We start from the raw sequence: 9,502 nt of genomic DNA on the forward strand, positions 1-9,502 counted from the left end.
AAGAAAACCCTACATAGATAATTTATAAGTTATTATCCAGTCTCTCCCTTATTGCTTATCAAATTCTTTTTTTTCCAAATTTATATGTGCTAAATTTAGCCATATTTCAGAAAATGTAAATTTACATAGATAATTTATAAGTTATTATCCAGTCTCTTCCTTATTGCTTATCAAATTCTTTTTTTTCAAATTTATATGTGCTAAATTTAGCCATATTTCAGAAAATGTAAATTTAAAAAGCAATTGTGGGGCTCCTGGGTGGCTCAGTTAGTTAAGCATCTGACTTCAGCTTAGGTTATGATCTCATGGTTCATGAGTGCAAACTCTCCTTTGGACTCTGTGCTGACAACTTAGAGCTTGGAGGCTGCTTTGGATTCTGTCTCTCTGTCTGTCTCTCTCTGTCCCTCCCATGCTCACTGTCTGTCTCTCAAAAATAAATAAAATACTAAAAAAATTTTAAAAAGCAATTGCTGCTTACACACCAAATTATTAAGGACTTTGAAATTATTTTCAGAAAAATGGTTATGTGTCTGAATAATGAAACTGAATGTACAATTTAATGAATAATTATTAATTATTAATGACAAGTAATGAAGCACAGCAAAGAGATTCTGGCCTCAAATAATGTAGTCCTTAAAATGTAATCATGAACAGATACCTCTCAGTAAGGTCTGCACTTTAGCTGATGCTGGTTCACTGCAGAAATGGGAAGTAAAGAACAGTGGTGTTTAACTGTACCTTACATAGTACTTAGATCAAAGAGTTATTAAAAATTCTGAGCCACAGCAGCTTTGTAATCCTCTGCACTCAATAGATTGCCCAAGTAAATCTTAGTTCGCTGTGTATCTAGAGAAGAAGAGAAAAAAGCAGCTATTTAGCTATCGCTGTTTTCAAAGGAAGACAGAATGACAGTGTTAATGGATGTGGAACTTTTCTCCACCTTTAATCAATCAGCTTGCTTCATTGAATACTTACTATATGCAAAGCACTGTGGGCAAAACCCTATATATTAAGCGTTGTGGAAGGATATAAGAAAGTACAATATAAGCATTTGTATTGCATCTCAAGAAAATTCTTTCTCATGTAGCATCTCATGTGATCTTGACACCATTCCTGTGAGGATGAATACAGATGTTACTACTTTCCCCCACTTTTTAGATAAGACATCTTGAAGGTTCTTTTTTTTTTAATTAAATGATTTGCTCAATCATCTGGATTCACATCTTCATTACAAATATGCATTTGTTTAAAAATCTTTATTGAGGGCTTAGTATGTGCCAAGTACTAGTACTAATAAAAACCCCCTGTTTTCCTGGAGCTCATGTGTAAGATGGGGAGATGGGAAAATAAAAATTCCAAGTAGAAAATGCGGGGCTCTGGACAGATGGTACAAGTGCATGTTAAAATACACCGAAAGTTTTGAGAGGGAAGTCCTTTCCATGCTGGCAGGGAAGACAGGAACTTCTGCTGGGTTTTGAAATTAGGTGCGTGCATGTAGGTGGGTGGGCAGGGGGGCACGCAGTGCTCCCCTTCAAGGGAAGAGGGATGGCAGGGGTATCGAGATAGTACCTAGGACTATAATTTAGGTAGATCAGCTGCCTGGAGGCAGCAAAGAAGATGAGAAAGAAAGGTTGGGAATTCTGTCCCAGAAAACCAAGCACGAGGTTTAAGCTTTATGAGGTTAGGGATCATTGAGGGTTTTTAAGCATTAGAATGATCTAAAAAAAATGAAGATTAATAGGGTAGAATGTGATGTGTATATTATAAAGAGTGAGATGAGAAATGAGAAACCAGTTTTTTTAATGATCAGTTTAAAGCATTTCTCTTCTACAAATAATTATGTTGTATGAAGCAATTATTAGTATGAAGGTCATCCCAAAGCTTTCCTAAATTGGTCTTTTGAAAAATGTAAAAGACATTGAAAATATTTTGGGAATTCATTAGGAATTTAATAAAACAGAACTCTTAATTGAATAAATGAAACTGAATAATTCTCTTTTGTTTTCAGGATTTCTTTCCAGATTACTATCCAAGACCTGTATTTTATAGAAGTATTGAGTTCCATATGCATGCTGGGGCTTGACATGTTACTTCACATACAAAGCTAGGGATTTTTGCCAAATTCTGATTATTTTTCTTCTCCATATTTCGTTCAAGGATATTCTATGTAAGTTAACTTTTTCTTCATATTTTATTATGTTTATCTTATTTTTATTTTTAATTTTTGAGAAAGAGAGAGAATGAGGAGAGGAGGGGCAGAGAGAGAGGGAGGGAGAGAATCCCAAACAAGTTCCATGTTCAGTGTGGAGCCTGATGTGGGGCTTGATCTCACAAACACAAGATCAGGACCTGAGCCAAAATCAAGAGTAGGACACTTAACCAACTGAGCCATCCAGGAGCTCGTATAGTATATTTTAATCTTCATTCTACTGCACTTTATTTATATTCATATATAGTCAAAGCAGTTCAAAAATTATATAAAGTGGAGAGGAAGGATGAATATCTTAGGGTTTAGAGAACAATATAGATGAAAAGTTTTGTTATATATCCTAATCTTCATCTTTAAATTAAATCACTTAATATTTCATTATTGTTTTTTTCCCTAAATTTTTCCACCATTAACCAGTACATACACCGTGTAAGTTTTTTAATCATAAACATTTCTTTTTTCTTTAGTCTTTTTTTATTTTTGAGACAGAGCGAGACAGAGCATGAATGGGGGAGGGGCAGAGAGAGAGGGAGACACAGAATCCCAAACAGGCTCCAGACTCTGAGCTGCCAGCACAGAACCTGATGCAGGGCTCAAACCCACGGACTGAGAGATCATGACCTGAGTCAAAGTTGGACACTTAGCCGAATGAGCCACCCAGGCACCCCCATAAACATTTCTTTAATTAATGCCATCAATCCTTACAAAAATCTGGTTAACTAAAACATGGTCTCTAAGAAGTTGTTAGTGTCTGTTGTTTAGGATCATAAAGTTTCTTATGAATATCACAGTACACAATGGAAAATTACTTAGTGTTTTATTTAAATATTAAAATATTAAAACAAATATCACTTACATTTTTATTGCATATACATACACATATATATTGCATGTACACAAAATTTTATTGTTAGATTGAGATTTATTAAATTAGAAAAATAAGAAGTGCCTCAGTGGCTCACTTGGTTAAGTGTCCAACTCTTGGTTTTAGCTCAGGTCATGATTTTGGGGTTAATGAGTTTGAGCCCCATGTTGGGCTCTGTGGTGAAAGTGTGAAGCCTGTTTGTGATTCTCTCTCTCTCTCCCCCTCCCCTGTTCTCTCTCTAACTCTCAAAATAAGTACATAAACTTAAAAAAATAAATTAGAAAAATAAAATGGATATATTCTTTTATTTAAATCTTTCTGTATTAGTGTCAGAGCATAGGCCAAATTCTTCAGGGTTCTCCACAATAAATTATTTCAATTATTTGTAATCAGGATTCCCAAAATATATTATCTTAAAGCTGTTTGTTAATAAATTTGTATAGTTTATAACAGTGTACATGTATAGAATTTTTAATCATTATTATCTGTATTCATACAATTTGAAATATTTTGATGGTTGGGAATGACAACCTGAAAGTATGTTTCTGTGTGACATTTTTGAATTAATGCGATTAGCAGAGTTTTAAAATATTATAAAGTCAGTATGAAAAATATTTAGAAAATACTTAAATAATGAGAATAACTAATTTGTTGATGGGTTATTATGTGCTGGGTATCATGTGAACTCTTTATACACTCATCTTCACGTATTCTCATTTTAGAAATGAAGAGAGGCTCACATAGGTGATGCTATCATTTCCCCCTTCCCCTTGCCCAGCAGTCTCTCATCAGGGTTGCAAATGGCTGCAGAAGCCATCTGTCAGGGGTTCCTGGGAAATGCAATATTCAAAGTTCAATACCCTTGAAACAGACCAGACCAGGAGAAGGATGAGGAATAGATCTCAGGACAACCAGGCCCAGAACCAACACATACCTACTGTGTAGCAGGTACAGATATATGCTGCTTTCCCCCCCACCCTCCCCAATATTTCCAAAGTTTCATGAAATTGTACTTGGTCATTCATTTGTTTGCAAATGTTAAGTACCTGCTAGATGAATGTGATTCAAAGATAAATAAAATCAACAGCTTAGTAGGGGAAGGGACAAATTCACAAATAAGTAACATATACAAAATATAAGTAATATAAAGTAAATATGTATAAAGAGTGTTACAGAGGTGCCCCTGGGTGGTTCAGTCCGTTAAGCATCTGGCTTTGACTCAGGTCACGATCTCGCAGATTGTGAGTTTGAGCCCCACATCAGGCTCTGTGCTGACAGCTCAGAGCCTGGAGCCTGCTTCAAATTCTGTGTCTCCCTCTGTCTCTGCCCCTCCCCTGCTCAATACTCTGTCTCTCTCTTAAAAATAAATAAAAATTTAAAAAAAATTTAAAAAAAGATTATTATAGAAAAGCAGGTGAGAAAAGATTTAATTGGGACTGGAGGAAGCTGAAGGGCGAAATGTTATAGAGAAAAATGTGACTTGAGCTGGATTTAGAAAAAGGGAGATTGTTTAGAACCCAGTTAGTTAGGCATTCAGGCACAGAGAAAACGTGAGTAAAAGTACTGAAAGATTTAAAGGGACTTGTTTATCAGGTACAGTGACTCGGCCCTTCTAGCTGGAGTACCAGGGATATGAAAGAAAATGCAAAGAGAATGGTCAATTGCCAAGTAGCTCTAGGTCACTTATATATTTGAAGAATATCGATTCCTAACCAAGATTTAGAACTGTTTACTCCTTAGGTTATTGAAGATGAGTAGCATCCATCTTTTTCTCATTGCTTGCACACATCAGCATAGGGTTAATGTTATTCCTGGTCTGATATAAGGACTCTGAAATGGAATTACAGAAGGAAAAAATGCGGTCTGCTTGCTTTCCCAAAACATTAGTATTTGTTGCTTTCCTGAATATTCATATGCATCATGATTGCTACAAGACAGGAGAAGGCAATGAAGATGTGTCTGGCTCTCTTTACTCTTCCATACGTTCACTGGCTAGATCTTAGGTCTGGCTGGGGAAGGAATAATCTGGACAATTGCTCGATCTGTGCTGCTTGAGCTTCCATTTAATTCCAGGAAAGGAGTCTCCCTCCAGTGATGTCAGCTACTGTGAATACCTCTGCTGAAATTTGACTAGTGAGGATTCAGGATTACAGCCAAAGCGAATCAGGCCAGGCTGGACTAGGTGGTCATCAATATAAAGTAAAGCTTTTGAGTAGCAAAAAATATTTCTTTGCCTATTCAGGTTCTTCTCTGCTCTTTCAGATCTATTCTCTGCTCTTCTCTGTGATCCAGGAGGCTGACCTCTAAGACTCTATTATTGGTGCTCCCTTGCCCTTTGGATTCCCATTGATTTTGGTGTATGGCAGGTAGTAGCAGAACAGGAGAAGGAAAGTGAAGAGAGTGGTTGGGGTCGATGTATTTGTTACCCCTCTTCCTTCCTCCAAGACCACAGTTTTGGCAGAGGTTGTGTTCCTTTGCTTCAATCTTGACTCCAGCTCTTTTCAGGTTTCAATAGCTCTGTGCCCTTCCTGTGCCCCACTGAGCCTAAAGGTACAGCAATACCCACTGTTCCTAGTCCTTGGGTGCTTCACCATTCCTTACCAGTTTTCTTTTTTTTTTTTTTTAATTAAATGTCTTTATTTTATTTTGAGAGACAGAGACAGAGAGCGAGCAGGGGAGGGGCAGAGAGAGAGGGAGACACAGAATCTGAAACAGGCTCCAGGCTCTGAGCTGTCAGCACAGAGCCCGATGTGGGGCTCGAACCCACGGACTGTGAGATCATGACCTGAGCCGAAGTCAGCCGCTTAACCGACTGAACCACCCAGGTGCCCCCCAGTTTTCTTAACCCTGTCTATAGCTCTGTAAAATGTCTCTTCATTAAATGCTCATAAATTAAACCCTTTGGGTACGTTCTCTGTGCTGTGGATGCTGGGATAAACCCTGCAGACCCCTCCTTCAGGACTGATGAATGGCTTTCCATGTTCTCAGGAATTGCCCTCAGTCAGTTACCCTCACAAAGGTCCTGTCTCCTTGGAGCAGCATGCACTCCGTGACTGATCAATGCAGGGAATGAAGAGCTTGGTCCTTGGGACCCAGCATGAGACAGCCGTAGGATTATTTGAAACCTCTTTTGGGACTGCACAGAAAATCAGCTTTTCCCTCTGCCACACTTGTTTCTTTGTCCTCACTTTGCACAAATATGGATACTGAGAGTGCTCCTTAATAATCATCTGGGATGCTGCGCTCAGCTTCAGCTTTTGCTTCACAGAGTCCAATTTACCACACTCATTCTTAAAAGAGCATGTGTGCTGCCAATCCTTGTTAAATATTGACTTCTCTTGCCTGTAGTTACCAACAGGACCCACAGTGGAAATAGCTTTGTTTTTGTACCTTCCCGGTTCATTTTCTTGGGATGCGTTATGGTCTTCTCATACTCTTATGTCAGTGTGAGCTCTTGAAGAAAAATGATCTAAAAATACTAATTAAAGCTACCTAAACTACCAATTTATGCCTACCTAAGTCAGCAAACATTTAAAAATATAATATAATCCAGCATTGTTGAAGTTGTTGTGGCACAGATATATTTATACACTGCTGACGGCATTGTTAATAAAAATAACTCTTGAGAAAAATAGCATGACATTATACAGCATTATGCTACTTGGCCTAACAATCACTTTCCTGAGAACAGATTCTTACACAATCAAAAGGAAGAACAAAGCCATATGCACAAATTATCATTTTTGTTGACAGAAGAGACTATCACTTGATATCTGAAACAAAGTACTGAATTTCTTACTGTTTTTAAAGTTTATTTATTTTTGAGAGAGAGGGAGAGAGAGAATGAGAACAAGAGTGAGAGAGAGAGCGAGAGCGAGAGAGCGAGAGAGCGAGAGAGAGAATCCCAAGCAGTCTCCACACCACCAGAGCAGATCCTGATGTAGGGGTCAACCCCATGAACCCTGAGCTCAAACCGAGAGTCCAATGCCTAACCGGCTAAGCCACCCAGGAGCCATGAATTTCTTACTTTTTAAGCAAGAGAGAGTTTTGCTTTATAAGCATAGACCTTTCTGAGCAAAGCATGAATCTAATTTTGTAAGATTTGGGGAAGCTTGGAGTTTAAGTATTTTGGTGCCTAAAACACTGTTTAATGATTGGTTGTAGAAGCCTGGTTACCAGTCAGTCAGTTGATGGGCTGACTTTCAAAAGTGGGATCATTGAAGTGAAGCTGTTTCCACTTGGCTGAATTTCAGAATCCTGTGGTGTCTTTAATTGGCTGACTTTCAGAAACTTGGTTATTAAGGTGAGTTGTCATTGATCAATTAAATAAGCTTAAATTCAGCTGGGTAACTACTCATTACCATGGCTACTGAATAATCAGTCTCTCCTGAGAAGTGTAGGAATTTTTTTGTCAATAGCATCGTCTCTAACAGAAACTTGGACATAATCTCAATGCCTAATAATATGTAAATATGAAATAAATCATGATGAAGATGTAATGGCATGTTATGCTGTCAATAACCAGTCTTAATAGTGAATAGCCACATATTGAAGGGTTGATAACAAAAGGGCAGGTTAAACAAGGGATGTTAAATTTTATTATCTTGTTGATTGATAATTGTTTGGGAAAAAAATGTATATGTGAAAGGATCAGCATATGGATGAATGATGACATTTTCAATGTGTCTATATGCTCTATGGTATATACATACATACACGCAATGTTTTTCAAAAAGGTTGTACAAGAAAAGTAATCCAATAATGCAGCAGATTATAGGAGTGTTTTAATTCCTCTAAGGTACAAATGAACTAATTTCCTTCAAGATACAAATGAATTAATTTAGACCATAAGAGTGGAAAGAGCACTGAACTTGGAATTAAGGACTTAACTTGAGACCTTATTTTACATCACATTGTTAGTTTTCTGACTTTGGATAAACTATTTGTCCTTTCTGAGCCTCATTTGCTCATTCGTGAAATGGAACTAGAAATTATGTAGTTTATGGGGGTTAAGAGAATTAGCTGAGACTCTCATGTGAATGTGCTTTGTAAACTGTAAAATGTTATGCAAACCCTTATTAATCCTCTGCTTTTCACACTTCAGTATCTATACTGTGGGTAACTCAAAGCCAAGTGCTAAAAATATGAAATAAAATCATAAATCTTTTTTGAAAAATAAAATGCTCCATAATATCAAATATGTTTAGAATCGACGCCAAGGAAGGCACATGCTGCTGCTGGGAAATATTTGTCTTTTAATGAGGTGCCAGATAACTCAGTATCTGACTGAGAATTGGCTGGGGGAGACACGGGGACAGTCTTCCCAGAACCCTCCAGCAGCCTCCTATTGTGTGGTTGCTAATTTAGTGGGGGCACTTGAAAACACATTGCATTAGCATATGGGCTACCATGTGCCTTTATTCAGAAGTTCCATTTCATTCGGAGTCATTGTGTTTAGCAGATATCTTCATGCAAAACCCACAATTCTATGCTACGGAGTACATAACTATTGCTGTGAGCAATAGAGGGAATGCATATTCTTTCCTATTGCAGAGCCTCCACTGGATTTATAATCCGACCAAAGCTCAGCATATCCCTAAACTGAATCATACCACAGATGAATAGTTCATCGTCTGGCAAACCCAACAGTTTTAAAGTTCAGCTTTCTTTAACTTAAACAACTAATCCATATATTTAAAAAATCCTATTTGTGCCATTAAGAATATGAGGAATTTAGAATTGCTTGAACTGTAAATCTTATAATGACTTGGGGAATTCTGTAATTTAAATCTTCATGAATTTATTTTCCCCCTGGCTGGCAAAATCCAACATCATTTTTGCTTATTTTTCAAATTTAGGTTCAACTCCCCTACTTAAATGAAACTAAAATAATGTAAAGGTAATTCATTTACCTTATGTTGCTTTGCATATGCATGGAAAGACCATTTCTATGTCTTAATGTATGATTGTATGTGTGAATATATGTGTTTGAGTACATTAAGTTGTATGTTTCTTTTAATATAGTTAAAACCCAAACTTCTCTTACCCTGGAAACTTAAGAATTCTCAAATTAAATCAGTTGGTAAATTAGACACCATAGCAGATGCAAATATACTTAGTACTGCTTTTCTTTTTGTGGTCACTTTCTTAGTGTGGTCACACATATAATCATATATAACTAGACATTGTGATGATTGAAATAAAATATTTTCAGTCTCAATGTACTCTAGTTTTGGAGACAAAGTAATGTTGACCAATTAAAGAATAAATGAAATATGCTATAATCAGAGATGAAAGAGGCATAGAGTCCCATGAGAGAAAGAGTTTAAACGAATTGTAAAGAATTTGGATTCATGGAGGAAAATGGACAAGCAAAACAAAGAAGTGTATACAAACATCTTGAAGGAACATAGCATGGAGTATGTGCA

This window comes from Hyaena hyaena, unplaced genomic scaffold, assembly GCF_003009895.1.
Source record: "Hyaena hyaena isolate Hyena2069 unplaced genomic scaffold, ASM300989v1 scaffold_75, whole genome shotgun sequence".
NCBI classification, from domain to species: Eukaryota; Metazoa; Chordata; class Mammalia; order Carnivora; family Hyaenidae; genus Hyaena; species Hyaena hyaena.